This window comes from Canis aureus, chromosome 19, assembly GCF_053574225.1.
Source record: "Canis aureus isolate CA01 chromosome 19, VMU_Caureus_v.1.0, whole genome shotgun sequence".
NCBI classification, from domain to species: Eukaryota; Metazoa; Chordata; class Mammalia; order Carnivora; family Canidae; genus Canis; species Canis aureus.
In genome coordinates, this window is record NC_135629.1 from 47,992,276 (window position 1) to 48,019,532 (window position 27,257).

Below are 27,257 nucleotides of genomic sequence, written 5' to 3' on the forward strand. Positions count from 1 at the left end.
CAGGGTGGGATCTTCTGAGCAGAGCTGTTCCAAACCTTCTTCAGCAGATCAGCAAGTTTCCAAGGGACTGGAACTAGTGGACCAGAGTATGCACAGCTTCAACTTCACCAGATAAGGCTAAACTGTTTTCTAAATGACTGAACCAAAAAAAAAAATCTTTTTTTTTTAAGATTTATTTATTTATTCATGAGAGAGAGAGAGAGAGAGTGGGGCAGAGACACAGGCAGAGGGAGAAGCAGGCTCCTTGCAGGAGCCTGTTGCGGGACTCGGTCCCAGGACCCTGGGATTACAACCTGAGCCGGAGGCAGATGCTCAACCACTGAGCCACCCAGGTGCCCCTGTATATATTTATTTATATTAATTATTATTTATATATAAATATATATGTATTATATGAATATGTAATAAATTATTTATGCCATATATACCACTCTTTGCTGGAAGACTGTACATATACAGAGAGCAGTCTAGATTTGTCCCACAGGCATTAGTTTGCTGATCCCTGCTCTAGACTCTTAAATGTAGAAAATGGAAACTTCCTTACCATAATAAGAAGCTATCCTGCTTGCATTTTTTGTTAATTCTTTTGTTTTTAGCAGTTTTAGCTTTATGTTTAAATTGAGTGGAAAGTACAGAGTTCCCATATACTCCCTTACTTCCCCTATCCACTTCCCCCATTATTAGTATGCATAGTGCAGTACATTTGTTACAGTTGATAAGCCAACATGGATATGTGATTATTAACTAAAGCCTATAGTTTATATTAGGGCTCACTCTTTGTGTTTTATATTCTATGGGTTGTTTTTTTAAGATTTTATTTATTTGAGAGGGTGAGCACGGGTGGGGCAGAGGGAGAAGCAGGGAGCTGAGCATGGAGCCTCATGTGGGGTTCAATTCCGGGACCCTGGGATCACGATCTGAGCCCAAGGCAGATGCTTAACCAACTGAGCTACACAGGAGCCCCTGTTCTGAGTTATGACAAATGTGTAATGACATGCACCATTATGCTTGCCAGGTTTTAACTCATAAACTAGTTGGAAACAAAAATAAGCTTCAGAGTAGAATACTGCAATTCTGGCAGCCACAAACAGGTGCAGGATAGTCCTAAGGGTAATTTTTAGTCTCTGCTATTATGTTCATTTTTATTTTGCTGTGTTTTTTGGTTTTGGAGCGCTTAACAAACATCATTCACTATCACACTCAAAATAATGATACTGGAAGACCTAGTGTGAAGAGCCATATAATTGCAATTAAAAAAAAAAAAAAAGTGGGATCCCTGGGTGGCGCAGCGGTTTGGCGCCTGCCTTTGGCCCAGGGCGTGATTCTGGAGACCCGGGATCGAATCCCACATCGGGCCCCCGGTGCATGGAGCCTGCTTCTCCCTCTGCCTGTGTCTCTGCCTCTCTCTCTCTCTGTAACTATCATAAATAAATAAAAATTAAAAAAAAAAAAAGTGATTAAAGAAGTTTGAAAGTGGAAAGAAAATGCAGATGTTGCACATAGAATAAAACTGCTCCAGAAGGAATCTGGAGGTCAAAGAATAGTAGTGGGAGTGCTCATCTACTGCTCATCATTTGATTCAATCATTTTATTTATTTTTTTAATGATTTTTTTTTCAGGGGGGGGGAGGACACCTGGGTTGCTCAGCGGTTGGGTGGCTGCCTTCAGCTCAGGTCGTGATCCTGGAATCCGGGATCGAGTCCTGCATCAGGCTCCTGCGAGGAGCCTGCTTCTCCCTCTGCCTAGGTCTCTGCTTCTGTGTCTCTCATTAATAAATAAAATTTTTAAAAATTTTAAGTAAATATATACAAATAAAATCTTTTAAAAAAAACCAAAGTGAGCATGGATTCAGGCCATAACAAATCAAACACCTCCAGCTTTTCCAAAACTCATCTTTTATAAATTTATCTTTGCTTTTAAGAAAACACTAGTTTTTATTTTTTTAAAATTTAAAAAAATTTTTTATTTATTTATGATAGTCACAGAGAGAGAGAGAGAGACAGAGACATAGGCAGAGGGAGAAGCAGGCTCCATGCACCGGGAGCCCGATGTGGGATTCGATCCCGGGTCTCCAGAATCGCGCCCTGGGCCAAAGGCAGGCGCCAAACCGCTGCGCCACCCAGGGATCCCCGAAAACACTAATTTTTTTTTAATTTTTTTAATTTTTATTTATTTATGATAGTCACAGAGAGAGAGAGAGAGGCGCAGAGACACAGGCAGAGGGAGAAGCAGGCTCCATGCACCGGGAGCCCGATGTGGGATTCGATCCCGGGTCTCCAGGATCGCGCCCTGGGCCAAAGGCAGGCGCCAAACCGCTGCGCCACCCAGGGATCCCTGAAAACACTAATTTTTAAAAAGATTTTTAAAAAAGTGATCTCTACCCCCCATGTGTGTGTGAGCCCACAATCCTGAGATTAAGAGTTGCATGCTTCACCCACTGAGCCAGCCAGGTGCCCCAGATGTTTTTAACCTGGAAAAATGCTGGCAAGTATGAAAGGAAAATGGTAAATGTATAGGCTGTCCATTGTAATACTATTAATGATGGAAAAACTAGAAATGTATTAAATGTTCAATATAGGGGAATGGTTAAGTAAATTATGATCTACTCCTACCAGATAACATACTGTATGTCATTTGGAGTTATCATCTTCCTACTAGCAGAGCTCATGTAGAATGCCTTCTAAGATGTATTTTTTTTTTAAGATTTTATTTATTTACTCATGAGAGACACAGGGAGAGAGAAAGAGGCAGAGACACAGGCAGAAGGAGAAGCAGGCTCCACACAGGGAGCCGGTGGCGGGACTTGATCCTGGGACTCCAGGATCACACCCTGGGCTGAAGGCAGGCGCTAAACCGCTGAGCCACCCGGGTTGCCACCCGCCCTCTTCTAAGATGTATTAAATGAAAAAAAGAATGCTACAAATTAACAAGCACAGAATGATTCCTTTTGTTTTATAACAACTATTTCTATGGATACATATTGATGCATAGAAAAGTCTAGACAGTGTATAGAGTTGTGGAATCATTATGTTGTACACCTGAAACTAATATAACATTTTGTGTCAACTATACTTAAAAAAAAAAAAAAAAAAAAAAGGACCAAGAGACCTTTGGCTGGCTCAGTTGGTAGAGCATTACAACTCTTGATCTTGGGGTTGTGAGTTTAAGCCCCATGTTGGCCATAGAGCTTAGGTAAAAAATAAAATAAAATGTTGTCATAAATTAAAAAAAAAAAAAAAAAATCCAGGGCAGCCCCAGTGGTGCAGCGGTTTAGCGCCGCCTGCAGCCAGGGATATGATCCTGGAGACCCGGGATTGAGTCCCACATCAGGCTTACTGTATGGAGCCTGCTTCCCCCTCTGCCTATGTCTCTGCCTCTCTCTCTGTGCGTGTCTCTGAAGAATAAATAAATAAAATCTTTAAAAAATAATAAAAAAATAAATAAAACAATTAAAAAAAATCCAGACCAGTACTGTTCAATAGAAATATGTTGCAAGCTGTATATGTGATTTTATATTTTCTAGTAGTCTACATTAAAAAGAAAAAAACAGGCAAAATTAAATTTAATAATATATTTTATTTAACCCAATATACAAAACATTATTTCAACATGTGATCAATACAAAAAAATACGATATTTTACGTTTTTTCCTATTAAATCTTTGAAATGTAATGTGTATTTTACACTTACAGCACATCTCAATTTGGGCCAGCTACATTTCAAGCACTCAGTAGCCACGTGTGGTCCTACCAGACGGCATAGGTCTAAAACACATTGAAGTGACATCATTGGTTACTCTGGGAAGAGAGGGGAAGAGATAAGAGGGATACTTTATTTTACCTCTGTATTCTTTTGTATTGTTCAGTTAGAATGGTTTCATGTATTATTTACAATGAGTAATGCATCTTTATTTATTTGTTTTTAATATTTTATTTATTCATGAGAGACAGGGGGCAGGGAGAGAGAGAGAGAGAGACAGACAGACAGACAGACAGGCAGAGGGAGAAGCAGGCTCCATACAAGGAGCCGGATGAGGAACTCGATCCCTGGACTCCAGGATCAGGCCCTGGGCCAAAGACAGACATAAAGTGCTGAGCCACCCAGGGATCCCCCAAATAACGCATATTTAAAGCCATTCAGAAAATTAGTATGTACTTATGTCTCATTCCTTAATATTTTTATTGATCTCGGGGGATCCCTGGGTCCCTGACATCTTTGGGCAGCCCGGGTAGCTCAGCGGTTTAGCGCCTGCCCAGGGAGTGATCCTGCAGTCCTGGGATCGAGTCCCACATAGGGCTCCCTGCAGGGAGCCTGCTTCTCCCTCTGCCTATGTCTCTGCCTCTCTCTCTCTCTCTCTCTCTCTCATGAATAAATAAATAAAATATTAAAGCAAATTTTTATTGATCTCTTCTGATTTTTAGTATTGCAAATACAGTAATAAGAAGAGAGAGAGAGATTATGTGAATCATTAAAAAAACAAAACTGGAATCCCTGGGTGGCTCAGTGGTTTGGCGCCTGTCTTTGCCCGGGGGTGTGATCCTGGAGTCCCGGGATCGAGTCCCACATCGGGCTCCCTGTGTGGAGCCTGCTTCTCCCTCTGCCTGTGTCTCTGCCTCTCTCTCTCTCTCCGTGTCTCTCATGAATAAATAAATAAAATCTTTAAAAAAAAAAACAAAAAAACAAAAAAACTTGGGCAGCCCAGGTGGCTCAGCGGTAGTCCTGGAGACCTGGGATGGAGTCCCATGTGGGGCTCCCTGCAGGGAGCCTGCTTCTCCCTCTGCCTGTGTCTCTGCCTTTCTGTGTCTCTCATGAATAAATAAATAAAATCTTTAAAATAAAAACAATAAAAAGACGAGACTTTTTATTAAACTGATTCAATGGGATAAACATTTTCTGAGTTTCAGCTGTAAGGAGTTAGGGTCTGCACTACGGAAGACAAGAAGAACAGGACATTGTTGTCCTAAAAGATTTTTGGAAACAGCTTTTGGAACTGCCTTTACAGTCTGCATATTCTCTCTCTCTTTTTTTTTTTTTTTGCATATTCTCTTCAGGTTGGATTTGAGTTCTAGTAATAGCTGAAAGCCCTGCACTTGGGGCCAGTAAATCAAGCTGGATGTTAGTTTTGTTTAAATGAAATGTGATTCAAGTAAAACAACTTGCAACCTGGCAGCTCCAAATTACTTCCAAAAATATTATCAGCTACAACAATAAATTAAGTATATAATACAAGACAAACATGGGAAGGACAACTTAAAATGGATACATTCTGGTTTTCTTAAAAAAGAAAAAAAATTGTTATTCCATTTTTACATAGCCCTGTGTACTTTTCTATTCTTTTTCCATTTCTGATCATCTTCCACAAATTGAGTATGCAAAATAAGAAACCAGAAGATATTCAGAAATTCCAATATTCTGTAATACATAATTAGAAGGAAGTTGATTAATGAACCAATTACAATCACTTCCTTTATTTCTCGCACTTGTTATGCTTTGCTAAAATAACAGATAAACTTAAGTCTTTACTTTGCCCAGGACCCATCAGTGATTTATGATTGCCTTTCAAGCCTGAGCAAATACCATGATACAGACAAAACTATTTGACTACTATCCGAGTGTAGTGATATATTTTGGAAGAAGGGGCCATTGGGGACTTTTTAAAATAACCTAGACTTTTTAGAGGAACAGAATTTGTGATTTCTAAAAGATGGGGCTAAAAGTACTAAAAGTGGGGGTTTTGGGTGGCTCTGGTGGTTGAGAACGGGACTTCTGATTTCGTCTTAGGGTTGTGAGATAGAGCCCTGCATGGGGGCTCTGGGCTGGGTGGGGCATTAGCTTGGGATTCTCCTTCTCCGTTTCTCTGCACGCCTCCTCCTGCTCATGTTCTCTCGCTCGCTCTCAAAATAAATAAAATCTTTGTTTGAAAAAAGATTTTACTTATTTATTCATGAGAGACACAGAGAGAGAGGCAGAGACACAGGCAGAGGGAGAAGCAGGCTCCATGCAGGGAGCCCGACGTGGGACTCAATCCCAGGACTCCAGGATTAGACCCTGAGCCGAAAGAAGAACTCAACCGCTGAGCCACCCAGGCATCCCTACAAAGCTCATTTTTAAGTGAGGTTACATTCTTTTTTTTTTTTAATTTTTCTAAGATTTTATTTATTTATTCCTGAGAGAGAGACACACACAGAGAGAGAGAGAGAGGCAAAGACACAGGCAGAGGGAGAAGCAGGCTCCATGCAGGGAGCCCGACGTGGGACTCGATCCCGGGACTCCAGGATCAGGCCCTGGGCTGAAGGCGGCGCTAAACCGCCGAGCCACCCGGGCTGCTCCAAATCTTTAAAGCAAATTAAAAAAAAAGTGCTAAAAGAGTGAAGATAAGAGTGAAAAGGAAAATAAAATTTTGTTTCCCCGTTTGAAACATCTAACGGAATCTTTTTTTTTTTTTTTAATTTTTTTTTTTAATTTTTATTTATTTATGATAGTCACAGAGAGAGAGAGAGAGAGGCAGAGACATAGGCAGAGGGAGAAGCAGGCTCCATGCACCGGGAGCCTGATGTGGGATTCGATCCGGGGTCTCCAGGATCGCGCCCTGGGCCAAAGGCAGGCGCCAAACCGCTGCGCCACCCAGGGATCCCTAACGGAATCTTTTTTAATTAAAAAAAAAAATTTTTTTTTTAAAGTAAGCTCTCGGCTCAACACAGGGCTCGAACCCACGACCCTGCGATCCAGAGTCACGAGGTCTTCCCCCCTGACCCAGCCAGGCGCCCAGAATCATCATTTTAAACTGCAAGCGAGGGGCAGGCCGGGTGGCTCAGCGGTTTAGTGCCGCCTTCAGCCCGGGGCCCGATCCTGGAGACCCGGGATCGAGTCCCACGACGGGCTCCCTGCGTGGAGCCTGCTTCTCCCTCTGCCTGGGTTTCTGTGTCTCTCGTGAATAAATAAATGAAATGTCTAAAAAAATAAAAAATAAACTGCCAGCGACCTGAGCCTTAACGCCCCCCGCCCCCCCGCCGGCCCCGGCCGCGTCTCGCGGACTCGTGGCCCAGCACCTGCAGCCCCCGCCTCCCAGCAGCAGGCGGGCTGACTCCCACGCCGCCGCGCCCCGCCGCCCCCGCCCCCGCCCCCGCCCCCGCCAGGCGCCCCAGCGCAGCTCGCCGGCCGAAGCGTCCCCGCCTCCCGCAGCAGCCCGCCACCTGCCCACCTGGGGGGCTCGCCTCTGCCGTCGCTCGTCGCCTTCCTCCCTCTCGCTGCGGGTCTCATCAGCGGACCCTTCTTAAATCCTGGACGCTCCCCCCCGTCCCAGCCTCCCGCCGGAACGTCTCCCCTCCGGCCCCTCCCGTGGCCCGCAGGGTCACGCCCCGCCGTCCGCAGGCACCCCCACCTGGGCCGGCCAGGTCTCGGCGAGCTCTCCGCCGCCCAGGGCTTCCCCCACTCACCTCGCGCCGGCGAGCAGCTCTCCGCAGCTCCCTGGCGCCGGGCGCGGTCGCGGGGCGCGCACGCCGGGTGGCGGCGCGGGGCCGCGCGCGCAGCGTACGCGGTGACGTCAGTGCGCTGGCGGCGGCGGCGGCGGCGGCAGGGCTGTTTGTTCTGCTCTCCCGCAGCCGAGGAGCCGAAGCGGTGGCTGCGGCGGCGGCGGCTGCCGGCAGTGCCCGCAGGCGAGCGGGGCCTGTGAGCGCGGCGGAGCGGCGGGCGCGGCGGGCGGGCCCCGGCGCCGCGCAGGCAGCCCGGAGAGGAGGGGGCGGCGGCGGCGGCCGGCGGCCGGCGGGGGTGGCGTGCGGCCTAGCGTCTCAGGTGAGGACCAGTGCCCTTCGGGGCGGCGGGCGGCGCGGGGCGGCCGGCGGGGGCCCGCGGCGCGGCCCGCGTAACCTGCATTGCGTAATGGGGCCGGTGCGCCAGCACCTACGCCATCGGCGCGGCGCGGGGGCGGGGAGGCCGGGGCGACGCGGGCTCGGGCCTGCGGGCCTCCCGCGTCCGCGCGCCGTGCCGCTTGCGCCGGGCCGGGGCGGCCTGCGCCGTTGGCGTCGGAGCGGCCGGGGCGCTCGCGGGTGCCCGGCGGTTGGCGCCGCCGCTCCCCGGCTTGGGCTGGCCGGCGGGGCGGGGGCGCGGGCGGGGGGCGCGGGCGCCGCGGCGGGGCGGGTGGCCGGGGGCGGGCGGGGGGCGGGCCGAGGCGCCCGGCACTTCCTGCCGCCGCCATTTTGTCAAGTGAGGAGGAGGAGGAGGAGGAGGAGGAAGCGGCCGCCGCGGGGCTCGCGGCGCGCCCGGCCCCGGTAAGTCCGGGCCCGGCGTGGTGGCCGCGGGCGCCGCTGTCCCCGACCGCGGTCCCGGGGGCTGGCTCGGCCCCGGCCCAGACGCTCACGTGGGCTGGGCTTAGCGCGGCCCCCCCCTCCCCCCCGCGCCTGGGTCGTCCTGCCCGGATTGGGGCAGCGCGCCCCCGCCCCCATTTCCTCGCCTTCCCGGCCGTCCCCGGAGCTCTGCGGAGACTGGGGCTGGTCCCCGGGCGGAGGGAGGAGGCTGCCGCCGCACGCCTGCCCGGAGACACTCCCGGGGGTGGGAGCGGTGCTGTGTGGGGGCGAATCTGACCCCCTCTGCCCACCCACTCCCAACCTGGCAGCCCTGCGCCGGGCGCTTTGTTTTGCTCGGTCGGTGCTCGCTGGCGTCCTTGCCACGGCCTCGTCTGTTCGCGGTGTTGTGCGGGGTGGTGGTTTGGGGTGGGGATGTGGGGGAGTTGTGATTCAGCGAAATAAAATGACACCCCCCTCTTCTCCCCCCCCCCCCCCCCCCCCACGGAAACAGCACAACTTTACCCAACTGAGCTGCCCCCAAGGCCCGGCCTTGGACGAAAATGGGAAATCCCACTTTGGTGTAGTGGACAGTGTGAATACTTATATTCAGGCCCGTGGATGAGTCATGTGCTTTCGCTGAGTGGCTGACCTCCCATTTACTGAAGACCACGCGTTGTTTTTTTTTTTTTTTTAAATGTTATTCTCATTTGTTTACTCATTTAATGTTTTCTGCAACCTGGTGGGGTTTATGGCCCTGGTCTTTGGGTTCATTTATATGTGTGTTGGATGCAAGAAGTGACCTCTTGGAGTTTGTGTTTTGTGAGAATTGACGTGTTTTTGCTTCCCTCTGAGAGGGCTCTACTTGTCTGTGTTTACAGAGAGCGAGTCTCAGTGCACCTCTAAGCCAGTGGCTCTTTCGTGCTGTAATCATGGTTGGGATATTTTTATGAATGGGGCTGTCAAGTTCCTTAAGTTGTGAGTCCTTAGAATTTGTAGTTTGGAAGTGCTAGAGAAAGCGATACTCGGCAGGACTTATGAATGTATTTTCAATACCAGGTAGACTTTGGATGGTAAAATCTGTTTTATGACCTTGCCAGTAATTTAATAAAGCATTCTTTTTGGTTTAATTTGGATGGGGATTATCTATTTTCAAGGTGTAATAGATAACCAACCGGTTTTCCCCCAAAACTTCAACCTGGGGAAGATAAACCTCTCAGACGGTTTCTGTTGACTATAGAAGGAAGAGCATGACCTGAAACAAAATGCATTTCTCCCCAGTTATCCACCATACTTCTGTCTTTAGTAGAAAACAGTATCTACGGGCTCAAGCTGTGGAGTAAATCTCTTAATAAGATCACTTTACTTTGGTCTTAACTGGAAGATGAGCCCACCTGTGTGTTTTTAGATAGAATTCAGCCCCAGCTAATTTGTTAAAGATACGGAGCTCTGCCTACAAATGAAAAGTTGGAACTTGAAAGTGACTATATTTTAAGGATAGGTTGGCTGTTTAGAGTGTCAGTATGGCTAGCTTCCCCTTAGCTTGGATGGTGGTAGAAAAAAAAAATTACCAAAGAATTGCAAGATAATTATTGGCCACTTTGTAAAATTTCCACTAAATTATTGAATTGCTTAAAGGAATTTAGACTTTGTTTCCAAAAGTTACCTTTTTGAGCCAGTTGTTGTGATCTTTGTACTAAATTGCACTTTTGTTCTTGGAGGTTGGGAGGATGCGATATTTTTCTGTTACACAATTCAGGTTATTGAATGACTTGAGATTTACAGATTTGGAAGGAGGTTGGAGTCCTTGTTCTTAATTTAAAGCAAAACCATTTGGTACTTAAATGATTTACAGATTCTGGGCTGTTAAATCTTTTGACAACCCACTGTCCTCTGTCACAGTTGTAAAGTATTTCATTTCTGATTCTTAATAAACTGGTAGATCATGTTTGTCTTCATGTTCCTGGGAAGTGTATAAAAAGGAAAGAAAAGTTTGCTATTGGAAACTGCTACTAATATTTCATAAGTCTTTGTAACTTCTGGTGTTTAGCAAAGATTGCTTGTTTGCAAAGTGAAAAATGGGATTCTTTGCAGGTGCTGATAGTTCATTTTAAATTCATAAGTCATGAGTTTGTAAAAAATAAAATTTTAATTTTCTTGTTTGTTTTAGTGGAATGTAAGTTCCATGCAGGCAGGATTATGTTTGCTTGGTTTTGCTTATTTTAATTGTTACATCCCAGAAGAGTACCTTAAATATTCTTTGAGTGAACAAACTGGAGAGATAATTGTACAGGAGGAATTTGGCATGTCCCTAATACCAAATGCAAATAATTCCCCTTAAATTGTTAGGAGGGGACATAATTGGTTCGTAGTGATTTACAAGTAATGTGAATTTTAACTAGGATGCTAAAGTCCAGAAATTGGAATGAACTTATTTATAGTCCTGGCAATGTGGCATGCAGTTGCTTCTGTGCACTGTCTACTGTACATTTCCCACTTAGTTTGAAATGTGGTGAGTGGGTTTGGGCTATGGTTCAATACTGGCCTGGGAAAAGTATTTTAAGAGGGAGATGAAGTGGGTAATAAACATGTATGGGCAGCACTTCTAAATGTGAATCTAATCTTGTCAATAAAAACTTTTTTTTAGCATTGAGCGTTTTCTTTTTAATATTCGGGTTTCGTGTGTATGTGATTGCCCAATTTCAGCGATTAGTACCCGAGCTTTTAACTATGTGCAAAAGGAAGATAAAAAGGTATTTGCATGTCACTTTCTTTGGTGAGTTTGTTCTTTACTAACATATCTATTTCTAAATATGTACTGAATACAAATTGTGTATAACTTGGGCATTACACTGTTAAAATAATAAAATATATATATACATTTAAGATTTTATTTGAGAGAATGAATGAAGGTGAGAGGGGAGGGACATGTAGACTAGATTCCCCACTTAGGAAGGAGTCTGATGGCAGGGCTTGATCCCAGAACCATGAGATCATGTATGACCTGAGCTGAAGTCCGACGGACACTTAACTGACTGAGCCACTCAGGTGTTTCCTCAAATATTCTTCTTTAAAGAAGTAACAGTTTTATCAAGATAGAATTCACACACAATGCAGTTCCCCAGTTTAAAGTGTATAATTTAGTAGTTTGTAGTATATTCAGAGTTGTGCAGTCATCACCACAACCAATGTTAGGACATTTACATTCATACAAAAATAAACCCCTTTATAGCCACTCTCTGTACCCACCCCCCCACCCCCCGCCCCCCGCAAGGCCTGGCAACCACCAGTCTATTCTCTGTCACTATAAATTTGTCTTTTCTGGGTATTTCAGGAATTATGCAATATATAGCTTTTTATATCTGATATCTTTCAGTATGTTTTCAAGGTTTTTGCTATAGTATGAATCAGTACTTCATTCTTTTTATGACTGAATGATATTCCATTATGTGAACACATTACACTTTATCCATTCATTGGTTGGTGGATATTTGGGGTGTTTCCACTTTGGCCACTGTGAACATTCACGTACACGTTTTTTTTGTACAGATCTTTACTCGTGAGTAGATAGATATTTAGTGGAATTGCTGGGTCATGGTAGGTAGCTATTTGAGGATGTGCAATGACTTTTTAAGTGCCTTGATTTCTGGTGCTTTCACAAGGGGTTAAAAGAAAAGCTTGCTGATCTGTGGGTGTACCATTTTAAAAAATGAGGAAATGGAAGTGCAAGGATGCCAGTATGTTGCCTGTAGTGCAGTCTGTGTGATTTGATCCCAGCTTATTTTTTAAAAATTGTACATTCCTAGAGAACAGTTTGAAATGCTGGTAATGCACAGAAACCCTTCTGGAATATGCACTCCACAAACTTTTACTGTTGTAAAGGGTTATTATTAAAACCTTTAATTTTCTTTTTTAGTTTAAGCAGGCTACAACTCATTAAACTGCACCCACACGTCCCAGTTTAAATCATGGGATATATCCCATTTCTAAAGAAATAGATGAAGTCCAGTGTCAAAGTTAGGGCAAACAGCCATCTGTCCCATTCTTGACTGATCCCTGAAGGGGAATAGCACTGATTGGTCCACCATCATTTGAAAATGAGACTGTAAGGGCCTTTTTTTTTTCTCTCTCTCTCCTTTAAGCTAAAGCAGTTCATGGTCATTTGAAATAATTTGAAAAATAACAATGTTAACATAATGTGAAGTGTCAAAAACTATCCCTTAATCTCATTCGTGTTCCATTTTTTTCTATTTATGAGTAACAAAATTAGATTATACTCTTTAAAAAAAAATCCTGCATTGTGAACACTTCCAAGATGCCCTATTTAAATAGTTGCCTAATATTCTACCATATGAATGTGCTATAATTCTATTTTTGGACACAATTTTCAAGTTCTTTTTTTAAGATTTTATTTATTCATGAGAGACAGAGAGGCAGAGACACAGAGGGAGAAGCGGGCTCTATGCAGGGAGCCCGACGTGGGGTGGGTTGGCTGGATCATGCCCTGGGCCGAAGGCGGACGCTAAACCACTGAGCCACCCAGGGATCCCCATCAAGTGTTCTTTTTTCATGTTTAGAGAGGGAATCACTAGATCAGAGGGTGTGCATTTTTTAAACCTTGATAAATTAGTTTTCCAGAAAAGTTCCAAGAATGTCCATTTCTCCAGTTATAGTTGATAGTGTTGTTTGTAAGAGTGAGGGTTTTTCTTTTAGCATTTTTGCCCCCATAAAAAGCAATTGGGTAAAAACAAAATGTCCTCTTGAGTGTGTTCTGAGGGCTTCTGAGAAGCAAATGTGTCTCGACATCTTGCTCTTTGACCTCTCTATACTCTATCCTGCCATAGTTGGACTTTGTTTCCTGAAATCAAGTCTCAGAATTCCCAATCCTGTGATAGGAGCCCAGTGTTATCTGAATGCTCTGGGGACGGCTCATGCAGCCCCCTGGCATCTAATCCTGTCTCATTTTTGTTAGCCAGCTCCAAAGACTAATACTACCAGTGTGAGACAGACTCCAGTTTGAGTCTTGGCCCTGCTGCCACCTGTGTGGCTTTCAGCCTGTTTTTCAACCTCCCACAAATTTCTTTTCTTTTTTTTTCCAGCTGAGGGCAAAATGAGGCAATACCTTCTCAAGGTTAGCTACTTAATTGCTGTCATTGCCCAGGGTAAAGAATTGAAGTGGGAAGAGGCCAGGAAGCTGCATCAGCTGGTACTCCTAGAAATCATGTCACCAGGTGACACCAAGGTCAACCAGGTGCCTTCTAGAACCCCTCCCCCCCCAATGTTGTGTGTTCCTTCCAAGTGAATGGTGCATGGAGACCAATGGAGGGAGTGATTTAAAGTGGGGATTAGGGTGGTGGTGTTTTTTTTAAGTGAGGATTTGTTTTTATCTGATACCGAGATTAAAATTTATGGTAATAGGATCAGGGAAAATTCAGTGGCTCTGGGAACATCCACTCTGGGATGTTGGCTGCAGAGTTTGGGGAAATGATCTAGCAGGGAAAGGTGACCTGGTATATTTTTGGGCCTAAAATGGAAGTTTTCTATTTCATTAAAACTTGGTTATCTGAATAAAAGGTGATGGTTAGGGTGCCAGTTGGGCAAAGTTTTTCTAGAGTTACAAGCACAGCATCTCTCCCTACCTTCTTTGCCTCTTTTGGCCCTAATTTGAATTGTGTTGACATCTGAGCATGGCAGGATTCTGGTCTCCAGGAAGGTTTGGGTCACAAGTCAGCCTTTCCCTGCAAGAGAGGCAGTCAGCTGGATGGGATAACTCCACTTTCCTGGTTGGGAGACTGAGGTCCTGCTAATGATTAGACTTTGGGCCTTGTTGACCAGGCTAACAAGTTGATGTCAGTCACCATTACCAGGGACTATCAAGATCCAGTGTCATATGGGTTGTTTTTTGTTGTGTTAAATTCAATTGGAGAAAAATTTTTATTTCAGATATCAGCCAAAGCTAAGCATTTAACTGCAAATTAAGAGTGCTTCAACGTATATGCCATTTATTCTTTTTGATCTGTGACATACCTAGACTTTTTTTTTTTTTTTAGTTCATCCTAAGTATAGGCTATTTTTCTGTGATTTTTTTTTTTTTTTCCTTGACAATTATTGGCTTCTTCTGCCCGATGTCGGAGTACTAGGTCTTTGGGCTGTGGAGAGTAGGCTTGGTTGGAGCTGTTTCACTGGAGAGGGAGAACTGTGGAGTCCACTGTCACGGTTCAGTCCCAGCCCTACCCACTTCTGCTCTTGACCTAACTTGATTTACATAATTTTTCTAAACCTCAGTTCCCATATCTGTAAAGTGGGATCTGTATACCTGAGCATTGGCAGGTGGTCAGAAGGTGGAGGGAGGGCTCACATCTGTAATGTAGTTGTATTGAGTGGGGTCTGAAGGGAGTGCTTGCTTTGCTCTGCCTGAAGGGCTTTGAGAAAAGCTGTCCAGACCCTACTCTGCATTTGGTCACCTTCCTTGTCTTGGTTCCATTTAATGCTGAAAGTTCTTATTTGTTCCTTGTAGCTGTCAAGAGGCCCTGACACATTGTGGAAGCAGTGCCAGAGAAGAGGTGTTGGGATTTGTATTATGCAATTTCCAGAAACAGGAATTAGTAATTCCTATGCTCTTGTGTGTGGCCAATGTCCCCACTTGTCCTATGCCATGCAATAACACATACACATCTATGGACAAATTGGCCTTTGAGATTGTTTTGTGGTTTTGTTTTGCTTTAAGATTTTTATTTGTTCATGAGAGACATACAGAAAGGCAGAGACACAGGCAGAGGGAGAAGCGGGCTCCATGCAGGGATCCCAATGCAGGACTGGATCCCGGGACTCCAGGCTCACACCCTGGGCCGAAGGCAGATGCTCAACCGCTGAGCCACCCAGGCGTCCCTGTTTTGGGTTTTAAGAAAAAAAGGAAGAGAATGAGATCAGTCTGGGGATTTTACACTTGAAACCGTTTCCTTTTTTTTTTTTTTTTTTTAAGATTTTATTTATTCAGAGAGAGAGAGAGAGGCAGAGACACAGGCAGAAGGGGAAGCAGGCTCCATGCAGGGAGCCTGAAGTGGGACTCGATCCTGGATTCCAGGACTACAACCTGGGCCGAAGGCAGGCGCCCAACCGCTGAGCCACCCAGGCGTCCCTTTTCCATTGTTTTTGAGGAAACCTCTATTTGGTGGGAGCAAATTGTTAAACTGAGGGTTGAAACAGGAGAGTTGCATGGAGTGTGGAATGTGCCAATGCTATGTGTGTGTGTGTACATGTATGTACACACAGTACGTGCATGCATGAGAACACACTACTTGCGTTGGACCAGTCACATACCCTCTCAAGCCTCAGTTTCTCATATGTAAAAAGGGGTAGTAGGGTAGTAAGTTTGGGCTCCAGAGAACTTTGACCAGAGTCTCGATTTTATTTTATTTTATTTTTTTTATTTTTATTTTTATTTTTTTTAATTTTTATTTATTTATGGTAGTCACAGAGAGAGAGAGAGAGAGGCAGAGACACAGGCAGAGGGAGAAGCAGGCTCCATGCACCGGGAGCCCGACGTGGGATTCGATCCCGGGTCTCCAGGATCGCGCCCTGGGCCAAAGGCAGGCGCTAAACCGCTGCGCCACCCAGGGATCCCCCAGAGTCTCGATTTTAAAAGAAAGTCATTCTTGTTTTATATCTGTTTTCTTTTTCCCCTTCCAAACTGAGGGTAATGATGTGAGGTAAAGGGCTGCAGTCATTGTTTAAGGGGAAGAAAGGAAATATAAAAGAGTGTTACACATTGAAGAGTATTTTTTTATTTTATTTTTTTAAAATATTTTATTTATTTATTTAGGATAGTCACAGAGAGAGAGGGAGAGGCAGAGACACAGGCAGAGGGAGAAGCAGGCTCCATGCACCGGGAGCCCGACGTGGGATTCGATCCTGGGTCTCCAGGATCGCGCCCTGGGCCAAAGGCAGGCGCCAAACCGCTGCGCCACCCAGGGATCCCCAAGAGTATTTTTTTAAAGATTGATTGATTGATTTACTTATTTATTTATTTATTTATTTATTTATTTATTTATTTATTTATTTATTTATTTATGAATGATAGGCAGAGACACAGGAGGAGGGAGAAGCATGTTCCATGCCAGGAGCCCCACGTGGGACTCAATCCCGGGACTCCAGGATCGTGCCCTGGGCCAAAGGCAGGCACCAAACCGCTGAGCCACCCAGGGATCCCTGAAGAGTATTTCATAAGCCTTTATTTTATGTATTGCTGTGTACGTGATAAAACCTGTATCTTAATTGTGGGTCCTGTCAGAACTGTGTGAAATAACATTGTTTTAGGTACCACTCACTTATAACTGTGGGAACTTTGATGGTAGTTTCTTCTTTTAACCCTTTTACAATCTGTTTCTTCCTCACTTGTCTGAGGGTGACTCCTGCATATGCTTTCTAGAAGTAGGTGACTTGGATTGTACCCACTGCTTGCTAAGCACTCTGTAGGAGGTAGAGTGGGTGGGAGAGTTGAAGCATATAGCTTTGAAGGTTGTCAGTAGTCTGCAACAGGCAAAACAAGTATATGAGAGTGTTGTGTGTGTATTAAAAAAAGTTCAAGTGAATTTTAAAGATCTTAGTTGACTTTTTTCAATGATTCATGAATAGGGCAGCATCTCACTTAGTAAATAGAAAGGATTTCCAAAGAGCTGTATAAAATGGAAAGTTTTTATTGGGGAGGGGGGGTGGGGGATGAGGAAGTTGTAAACAGCAAAGAGTAGATTGTTTTAGGAAAGGTCACCTTCCTTTAGGGGCTGGGGTCTGTCGTCATTTGGGCAGATTACCTCACTGGTGCTGACCAGGTAATTCCAGATTGACTGGTTTAAAATTCCACTCCTTGGAGAAGTTGAAACTATAATTAGGTATTAAGTCTCAGTTTGGTGACTGTGGGGCTTAGCACAAGTGACTCCATTTGGGCCTTTTGTCTCTTCAAGTGTGTGAGGCAAACTACCTGTCCTTTATTCTCAGAAACCGTCCTTCCAACTTTTTATTTAAGATATCTTTCTTTCTCTTTTTTTGGAAATTATTTTATTGGTTGGGTCTCTTACAAATAATAAACGTGAAACTGTCAAAAGGGAACTCTGTTGGCTTATGTGATAAGAAGTCGGTGTCTCAGGCACAGCTAGCTGAATCTAAGGGCTCAAGCAGGAACATCAGATCTTGTTACCTGTCTCTCATACACTGATCTCAAGGTCAAGATTGAGTTTTCCCCAGTAGTGCTGTCTGATGGCAGGAGACTCTGCCTTGGATCATTGCCCGTCACCTACCATGTGCAGAATGGGAATGTCAAACTACCTTGCCTCAAACATGGCACCTGTAGCCCATCTCTGTCCTCCACTTGCTCACGTCAAGTAGTAGCTCCAGCAGCTAGATGGAATAGTTAAGCAGTCTTTTTTTTTTTTTTTTTAAGATTTTATTTATGAGAGAGGCAGAGACCGGCCGAGGGAGAAGCAGGCTCCCCATGGGGAGCCTGATGTGGGACTGGATCCCAGTACCCCGCATGACCTGAGCCAAAGGCAGACCCTCAGCCATTAAGCCATCCACATGCCCAGAGCAGTCTGTTTTTTGCACTAGAAGTAGTGTGCCCCCTAATTGGAAGCAAGAAATTTTGGATGGCTGAAAGGGAAGCTAATTTTCCATACTAAGTCATAAACCAGAATTAGGGCAGCCCGGGTGGCTCAGCGGTTTAGCGCCGCCTTCGACCCAGGATCGAGTGCCACATGGGACTCCCTGCGTGGAGCCTGCTTCTCCCTCTGCTTGTGTCTGCCTCTCTCTCCCTCTGTCTCTCATGAATAAATAAATAAAATCTTAAAAAAAAAAAAACAGAATTAAAATTAGCTTAGGATGAGTAACACAAGAAAAGGGTAAAGTGAAGATGCTTAGGGATTATGTATTCCAAATCCTTTGGTAGAGGATTAAATGAAAGAGTTTTTTTTTTTTTTACCAGGTACCGGGTACAGAGGGAGCTGCTGTGGGACCTGTGAGAGAAGTCAAGCCAAATCTCTTTGAGGGAGATGAGAGGACTCAGGTCACCAGTGAGGACAGGGTTCAGTTTGACCAGAAAAGCAGCCCTGAGGAAGCACAGGGGTAAGATGGGTTTATAACATCGAGGAAGCACAGGGCACAACTTGGAAAGGGAACCAGGTAGATAAATTTCAGTAAATGCTTGCATGAATGAAATTGTAATGGAGAACTTTTCAGTAGACTGGGTTCATCTTTCGTCCATGCCTGTGAAAACTACAGTTGTAATTTTGCCATTTGCTAAGCTGTTTCTGTACTTAAGTTCTTGTAAAGTCTGCTGCTTGACATTCCTCTAGTATTACAGAAAGCCTACTCAGATTTCCATAATCAAAAACAAGTGTTAAGGACTGCTAGAGTAATCATTTTCCTACAGTTCTTGCTGTTGGATTTATTCAGTCCTTTGGGGGGCTCCGAATAATTGAGGATCCAGTGGCCAAGGATGAGACCAGCCCTCCTTCTCACTAGAGCTTCCCTTAACATGAGGGGAGGTCAGAGGGTCCCCTTGAGAATGTGATGAATGCTATGGGTCCTTTCTCCAGAAAAAATGTATACGCCTTAACATTGAACAGTTGGGGAGATGGTTCCCGGAAACGTAAAGTCCTTCGAAGGAGCATGTACTAAAATAAATTTCCTGGATTTTACTTTGAGAACGAGAAGTTTATCATTATATTAATTAAAAGGCTCTTGGTGGTTTTGAAGACTTTTCTTTTTGCACGCAGACTGTTTTTGCGGACATTTACAAATGTATAACATGGAAACAGTGTGGAGTGCCCATTTTGGATTGTCCTTGTGAAATCCTCCAGAGGGTTTTATAGAGCTGTCAGCATGAGTGTCAGCAATGGCACAAACCGGCCCAAGATCCCCAGTGCACCCCTCTTTCCCAGCTTGTTTTCCTTCCTGGGGATAAGGAGTGTCAGAATGGGCCTCTCAGTGGCTGCAGAAGAAGGGAGTTTTTGGTTCACTGAAGACGCCACTGTTTGTAAAACTGTCTCCAGGATTTGGTGTTGGCCTGGAACCTTCATTGCAGAAGGTAACCCAATGGGCTGTTAGCCAGCCTGTCATTTGGTGGTGTTGGATGTGGGTAGGCTTAGAGTTATGGCTGTGGGTCCCTGCTGTGATTTAGTATCTGGTCTCTGCTGTGGGACTCCGTTCATGCATACACTAGAACTGCACGATGAGGGAGATAGAACTTGTGGAATGGGCAAAGTATCCTCCTTCACCATAATGTTTTTGCTTAGGAATATGAACATGCTACTCCAGGTGTGTGCATGATGCCACTCTCTCTACCCACATCCCTATGGTGGACGGAGTAGGAAACACAATACCATAAACTTGAATAATTCATACTTCTGTAATTGGGGCAGAGGTGATGAAGGATGGAGAAGAACTCCTGTTACTTCTAAGAATGGTGCATATTAAAAACTCCCTTGCTCCTCCTTAATCTCTAAAGTTCAAAGATAAAGCTTGTTCCGTGCTGATGTATATTTCACCCTTTCATTTACTGGTGTTGGCTTTATTAATCTCATTGCTCTGCTCAGTTGAATTACAATCTTACTGTATAGGCATGGTTTTTTTGTTGCTTGAGCAGTTTCCCCTATTTTGTAATTAAGAGAAACAGGCAAGATAGTATATGTGCTGCCGAAGCGAGCACAAACAGGCAAGATAGGATATGTGGAAGAGTTTTGTAAAAGGTGGTTCCTTCCATGTGTAGGTTTTCATTTATAATATTCATTGAAAATTACTTGTTTTTTTTTTGTTTTTTTTTTAAGATTTTATTTATTCATGAGAGACACAAGAGAGGAGAGGCAGAGATACAGGCAGAGGGAGAAGCAGGCTCCATGCTGGGAGCCTGATGTGGGACTCAATCCCAGGTCTCTGGGATCACGCCCTGGGCTGAAGGCGGCGGCGCTAAACCGCTGAGCCACCCGGGCTGCCCCTACTTGGTGTTTTAAGTACTTTAAGTTATAAAAAACTGCTAAGTAAGAAAGTCACGTATGTGTGTCTTTTTCCTTTTTTTTTTTTTTTTAAAGATTTTATTTATTTATTCCTGAGAGACACAGAGAGGAGAGACCTAGACAGAGGGAGAAGCAGGGAGCCCAAAGTGTGACTCGATCCCCGGACCAGGATCACGCCCTGAGCCAAAGGCAGACGCTCAACGGCTGAGCCACCCAGGTGTCCCCATTTGTTTTCCTTTTGACACTAGGAAGCAATTGAGCTGACAGATAAGTTGTCTGGAAGTAACACCACCTTTGTGTTCATCTATTTCAGAATCATAACATGCATCTTTGTAATCCCAGGAATGCAGTTTTGAGTTGTCAGTGTTGGAATCCTTTTTGAGTTGCAACATACGCAGCCTGTAGTTTAGGTGGCCTGTCTTCAGGGTCCTCTCTCAGGACATCTCCAGGTCTGTTTGCTCTAGGAACCCTGAGCATCCTTCCCTTGTACTTGAGAGGGCTGAATGCCCTCCCTGGCCTGTGGCTCTTTCTGCTTGCCTTCCAGATCCCCACAGTCCCTTTGTTCACCTTGAGGCAGTGCTTATCTTTTGATCTATGACTCTTTGTGAAAAGTATCCCATAAAGGGTAAAACTGTATTTTCTGAACGTACAGGTTTTTTTTTTTTTCCGGTTACCTTCTTGCCTAATTTGAAATGGTGAAGTAGAACGTGAGTCACCTGGCTGTCTTTGTCTGCCTTAATGTACAGAGCTGCAGTGTGGGTCTCTTCTTTCCCACTGTTTCCTCAGAGGGGAAGCTTGAGTATATGTTTATGAGCACTCTGTTTTAGTGAATATTTGAGTGGTTAGTATGGCTCAGGTGCTAGATTTCTAAGCAAGGCTCCTGTTTTCCTTAAGTCTTAAGAAAACTGGGCAGCCCGGGTGGCTCAGCGGTTTAGCGCCGCCTTCAGCCCAGGGCGTGATCCTGGAGACCCGGGATCAAGACCCACATTGGGCTCCCTGCATGGAGCCTGCTTCTCCCTCTGCCTGTGTCTCTGCCTCTGTCTGTGTCTCTCATGAATAAATAATTAAAATCTTAAAAAAAAAAAAAGAAAGAAAGAAAGAAAACAACCTAACTGGGTACTAGTACTAGTATCATTTCCATTTTGTAAAAGGAAGCTGATGCCCAGAGCGCTCAGTCACTTGAGGAGAGGGAGACAAGGGCACAGAGCTGGTAAGTGGCAGCGCTTGGCTCCAGAGCTTACATGCTTCTTCTTTTTTTATTTTTATTTTTATTTTTTATTTATTTATTTATTTTTTTTTTAAAATTTTTATTTATTCATGATAGGCACACAGTAAGAGAGAGAGAGAGGCAGAGACACAGGCAGAGGGAGAAGCAGGCTCCACGCACCAGGAGCCTGACGTGGGATTCAATCCCGGATCTCCAGGATCGCGCCCTGGGCCAAAGGCAGGCGCCAAACCGCTGCGCCACCCAGGGATCCCGCTTCTTCTTTTTTTAAGATTTCTTTTTCCAATATTTTGTATTATTTATTTTTTTAATTTTATTTTTTTTTAAGATTTTATTTATTCATGAGAGACACAGAAAGAGGCAGAGACACAGGCAGAGGGAGAAGCAGGCTTCCTGCTGGGACCTGATGCGGAACTTGGAACTCAGTAACAGGACCCCAGGATCATGACCTGAACCAAAGGCAAATGCTCAACCACTGAGCCATCCAGGCACCCCCAAGATTTTATTTTTAAGTAATCTCTACACCCAATGTGGGGCTTGAACTTACAACCCCAAAGTCAAGAGTCGCACTCCAGCTGAGCCAGCCAGGCACTCCTCCACATGCTCTTGACTTCTGTTCTGCAAGTTGTGGAAGGAGAGAATCTGCCACGTGCAGATGGTTGGGATGGTACCGTAATGAGTGCCTCCTGAGAGTTATAGGCCAGCCACCCTGAAGGAAGAGAGATCTTCCAGCTGTGAGTGTAGGAAAAGAGCTCGCATTTTGGTTGGTCCACCTGTGGGTACAGCTGAGGCCTGGATGGAGATCTGGACTGAACATTCAGCAGGCAAAAGCGCCTTTCCCTTGGAGGCACTCAGCAGGGTGGGAGATGGTCAGAGGAGGGAGGGTCATTACTCTGGCTGGTAAATCTCTCTTCATGTGGGGATCTGGTCATTAAATGCAATGCCACCCTCCTTAGGAGTCTCATGGAGTAATTCACATGAGTGGAATAAAATTCCACCTGTCTTGATTTGGTTTCACCTCCTTTTTTTCCTTGTTACTCCAGTGAAAGTCTGAGTACAAAAGAGGGAGTTTGGGGCAGTCAGTAAGCTGGAGTAAACTTCATCTTAAGCCCGTGTTCCCCAGGCTTGTTAAATCAGGGGTGTGAACTGGATGATCTCTTAGGATTATGGTGAGTCTGTCTGTCTCAAATACTGCTTTTATTGTAGGGTGCAATTGAGTTCTAGCTCATGAGTGCTTATTTCCCACTTAAGGACTCTTGTTATTTTTTTAAGATATTTTATTATTCATGAAAGACACAGAGCAAGGCAGAGACATAGGCAGAGGGAGAAGCAGGCTTCATGCAGGGAGCCCGTTGTGTGGGACTTGATCCCGGGACTCCAGGATCATGGCCTGGGCCAAAGGCAGATGCTCAACTGCTGAGCCACCCAGGCGTCCCTAAGGACTCTTGTTTAAAGGAAATTTTCTGCCTAAGGCAAACAGGCCAAATTCTGCCAGGGCGTGTGTGGGACTTTAGGTAATCAGGAACTGTGCTATATTCTGTGTGTGCCGTGAAGATTCAGTGGTGAATAAAAGTGTTTCCCATGTCTGTATGCCATGTACAACATGATGGGCAGAATGAGGCAAGTGTTTAAGGGGTTCTAATATGTCCAGTGTGGACAGTGGCTCAGTGCTAGAAAAGTGGTAATTCATTTAATAAGAGTGTCCTGAAGAAACAGACCATTTTACTTTTAAAACCTTGCTTTGACTTTGTAAGATGACAAATGATCTCATTGAGTAAGAGTTTGGCTCTGAGTAGCTGTGAGGAAAATCCAGTCAAGAGAAAATGGTAGAAGTGGTTTAACAGGCTTCATGCAAAACTGAAAACTAGACTAGTAAGTTAGTTGGAATGTGATCAAAATGTAATAGGTTTATTATTGTGGCAGAATTCTCCTACGGCTCTAAAACCCTACTGCATACCCCATTGGATGTAGTCTAAAACCCAGATTCCCATCCTATGGTACTCTGGGCTCTCGCTTCTGTGACAGACTGCTGTCCCATGTCTTTGATTCTTTGCTTGCTTTCTTTTCTTCTTTCTTTCTCTCATTCATTCATTCATTCATTCATTCATGACAGATGCAGAGAGACAGAGACACATGCAGAGGGAGAGCCTTATGTGGTACTTGATCCCATAACCCTGATCATGACCTGAGCCGAAGGCAGACACTCAACCATTGAGCCACCCAGGCATCCCGATTATTTACTTTTTTGAGGTATTCCTTCCCTCCATCTTTCAGGGTCCCGTTTGGATCTTCTTTTACAGTGGCCTACTCCCCCTGCCCCCCCCCCTTTTTTCCCAAGTAGGCTCCACACCTAACTCATGACCCTGAGATCAAAAGTCACATGCTTGGGGATCCCTGGATAGCTCAGCAGTTTAGTGCCTGCCTTTGGCCCAGGGCATGATCCTGGAGTCCTGAGAATCAAGTCCCGCATCAGGCTCCTTGCATGGGGCCTGCTTCTCCCTCTGCCTGTGTCTCTGCCTCCCTCTCTCTCTGTCTCTCATGAATGAATGAATGAATGAATGAATAAATAAATAAATAAAATCAATCTTGGAAAAAAAAAAAAGTCACATGCTCTATGGACTGAGCCAGCCAGGTGCCCTGTGACCTGGTCACAGTTTTTAAAGCAGTGGTGTCCTGTGGAACTTTCTAGAGTAATGGAAAATCTTGAGTTTCTGAGTTATCCATTCAGCATGGTAGTACTATCAACACATAGCAAGTGTACCTGCTTTGACAGGTTTTAGAGAAGATAGGCTTAGTTTAGTCCCCTGGTGCTTGTGGTTGACACTACCTTGTAGGCAAGTAGATATGCAGTTCTGGAATGCAGGGGGCAGGCCTAGGCCAGAATTGGAGACTTTGGGCATTGCCAGAAGGATGGGTGAAGTCTTCTGCAGCTATGTGGAGAGAGAAGAGGAAGGACCTGGGGTCACATTTAGAGTGAGAGGACAGTCAGGAACTGACTGATTTGTGGAGAATGGCAAGTACCTTGCTCCCATTCCCACAGGACGATTGGAAATGGAGTCCCAGCAAGGTCCCAGGCTAGAGAAAGCCAAGCCTGTGTAGCCTAACTCAAGTGGAGGATTAGGGTACATCAGCTCAGGGAGAGGGTTTTTCTTTGAAAGCTAACTGTTGTGGAGTGAACTGCAGTTACCTAGGTAAGTATGGTATCTCCAATCTCTGCTCTTTTCTTTTTATGGCCTTGAAAATTCCCTACTCTTTGGAATTTGCTTTATCTGACATCTTTCATTTCGTTCATTCTATACATCTCTCTCCTCTCCCATTTTGTGAGCAGAGCTTTGGGGAAAGGGCTGGTGCATTTGGTCCATTATCTTTGGGTGTGGAGAATGTGAACAAAGGCTCAGGCCACCACTGAAGGCTGAGCTGTGGTTGTAGAAAGTGCCAGTGGTGGGTCTGCCTTGAGTGAGTCAGCTAAACCAGGTGGATGTAGCCTGCCCACAGAGCTTCTGTTAGTGGGCTGCAGACCAGACCTCAGGGCCCATTGGGTTTACTTTGATTGCATTATAAAATGTGCAAAGTTAATGCTAAACTCCTAGGATTCGTTTTTATTAATAGTATGATTAATAGGGTTTATTGAGCACTTACTTTCTGTTGCATCCCATTTGACCCAGCCCTGTGAAGGACAGTCTTACCTCCTTCTCTGAGTTGAGGAATCTATGTTGCAGCCATCTGCTCTTTTCTTTTCTTTTTTCTTTCTTTCTTTCTTTCTTTCTTTCTTTCTTTCTTTCTTTCTTTCTTTCATTGGTCAGAAACATACAACATAAAACTTCATCTTAACATTTTTATTTTATTTTATTATTTTTTATTATTTTTTTTAATTTTATTTATTTATTTATTTATGATAGTCACACACAGAGAGAGAGAGAGAGAGAGAGAGAGAGGCAGAGACACAGGCAGAGGGAGAAGCAGGCTCCATGCACCGGGAGCCCGACGTGGGATTCGATCCCGGGTCTCCAGGATCGCGCCCTGGGCCAAAGGCAGGCGCTAAACCGCTGCGCCACCCAGGGATCCCCATCTTAACATTTTTAAGTGTAGAGTAGTTATTAGGTATGTGCATATTACTGTGCAGTAGATCTCTGGAACTTTTTCATCTTGCAAGACAAACTATATCCATGTAACAACTCTTTTTCCCCTTTCCTCCAGCCCCTTGGCAACCACATACTACTTTCTGTTTCTAGGAGTTTGACTATTTTAGATACCTCGCATACGTGGAATCATGCAGTATTTGTCTTTTTGAAACAAGCCTATTTCACTTACCATGTGTCTTCCAGATTCATCTATGTTGTCACATAATAGGATTTCCTTTTTTAAGGCAGAAAATATTCTATTGTACATACATACTACGTTTTCTTAATCCACTCATGTTGGTGGACATTGGAATTGCTTCCCCTTCTTGGCTGTTAGGAACAGTGCTGCAATGAAATGAACATGAACTTACAAATAGCCACTTGCCTACTTTTTGAACCACAGGTTCCAATTTAGAACTTGGATACAGAAGCCTGCTACAAATTCCCATGTCCTGTTTATATGCTGCAACTGACTTGGGATTGGAAAGTTTTTATTAGGCAGCTGTGAAAAGTGGACACAAGGGTACAAGAAGGAGATGGTTCCACTGGGGGTCCCCTGTCAAGCCAGAGGTCTTTCAGGGCAGCCTAAAAGAAAGTAAGTGACTGGTTGCAAATGCATTGGACTCCACCCCTTCCCTGGGTCTTATCCTTTCATTTACCCATAGTTTTTGACTTCTCTGCCCAACCCACTAACAGAATTTTCCATGGCAAGTAGCTTGACTTCGATTTTCATTTCAGCCAATTTAATCCTGAAAAGGCTTGTGGAATCCTTGTAACTTAACATTTCTCTATGCCCTGCCTCAAAATGACCAGAGCCGTTTAACTTTGGAAATTCTTTAAGTGGGATGGCCCTTTACCAACTCATGATTAGATGTAGCAGAGGTGAGAGGTACTTTCAGCATCAGTCTTGGCAGGCTCTACCTTTCCCTGAACTCACTGTCCTGTGACTTATGCTTGGACTACTTGGATTGCTTCATCCTTCCAGTGCGAGTAGCACCAAATGCGACCTGACCTTGGAAAGTGAGCATAGAGTCTCAGGATAAATAAACTAGACAGCTTGGCTCCCCCCAAAGAAAGCAGCTTAGATTTTGATTTTTTCTTTTTCGGAAACTCTGGTCATATCCTTATAAATGGGACCATCCATTCATCAGTTCATGGACATCTCAATTTCTGCTTTTTGGTTCTTATGAAAAATGCTGCAGTGAATTTGCACGTGCAAGCTTCTGTGTAGACGTGTTTTCCTTTGAGTATATAGCTAGGAGTGAAACTTCCTTATATGGTAACTATGTTTAATCTTTCCAGGAATTGCTGGACTGCTTTTCAAAGTTGCTGCCCCATTTTACATTCCTGTCAGCAGTATATGAAGGTTCCAGTTTCCCTACATCCTTGCCAACACTTGTTGTTATTTGTCTTTTTGATTGTAACAAATTCCTTTTCAGCCTAGCAGAATTGAAGTAGTTTCAACTTTTACTTCTTACTCTCCCTTTCGATCTTCCAGATAAGCAGCGATTGCAGGATAAGGAGTTGTTTTCTCAGTGTTCTAGGAGGATACTTCTTCCCAGATGAGTCTTGTCATGCGACATGTCAGTTACAAGACACTGTATACAGATCTGGCTGCATGGTATTGTCA

At 44.7% G+C, this 27,257-nt stretch overlaps 1 protein-coding gene and 1 long non-coding RNA gene across 2 annotated transcripts in view; one reads left to right on the forward strand and one right to left on the reverse strand.

Annotated features, from left to right (window-relative positions):
• Positions 1-3,556: 3,556 nt before the first annotated feature.
• On the reverse strand, positions 3,557-7,504 carry LOC144289319 (uncharacterized). Its single transcript, XR_013357265.1, has 2 exons — positions 7,437-7,504; positions 3,557-3,797 (listed from the first exon to the last, which is right to left on the reverse strand). It is a non-coding gene; the product is annotated as an uncharacterized LOC144289319 (long non-coding RNA).
• A 689-nt stretch (positions 7,505-8,193) lies between these two features.
• The window catches only part of BRD4 (bromodomain containing 4), a 94,527-nt gene continuing 75,463 nt past the window's right edge, over positions 8,194-27,257 (forward strand). Inside the window, exons 1-2 of the mRNA XM_077859604.1 lie at positions 8,194-8,267; positions 18,253-18,392. The gene's annotated coding sequence lies outside the window, so the exon portion shown is untranslated. The remainder of the gene's footprint in view (positions 8,268-18,252; positions 18,393-27,257) is intronic.